Genomic DNA, 268 nt, shown 5'->3' with positions numbered 1-268 from the left:
CAACCAGCCGACGTCCATCGCCCTGGCGTCTCCGGGGAGCGGAGGAGGAGGAAGAAAAGGAGGAGGAGGAGGAGGAGGAGGCAGCAGCTGAGGCAGAGCGGCGGGAGCGCTGTGAGTACCGGCCGCGCCGCCCCGCACCTTTATGGGCCGGCGGGAGAGGCGGGGCGGGGATCGCCGGTGATGAAACCCCGCTGGGCTCGGGGCAGGTGCCCGGCCCGGCCGCCTCGCTTCCTGCCCCACCACCCCCGGTGCCCCGGGGCGACGTCCC

The sequence above is a fragment of the Antrostomus carolinensis genome, unplaced genomic scaffold (assembly GCF_000700745.2).
Source record: "Antrostomus carolinensis isolate BGI_N321 unplaced genomic scaffold, ASM70074v2 scaffold41369, whole genome shotgun sequence".
Lineage (NCBI taxonomy): Eukaryota > Metazoa > Chordata > Aves > Caprimulgiformes > Caprimulgidae > Antrostomus > Antrostomus carolinensis.
This window is presented reverse-complemented; position numbering follows the sequence as displayed.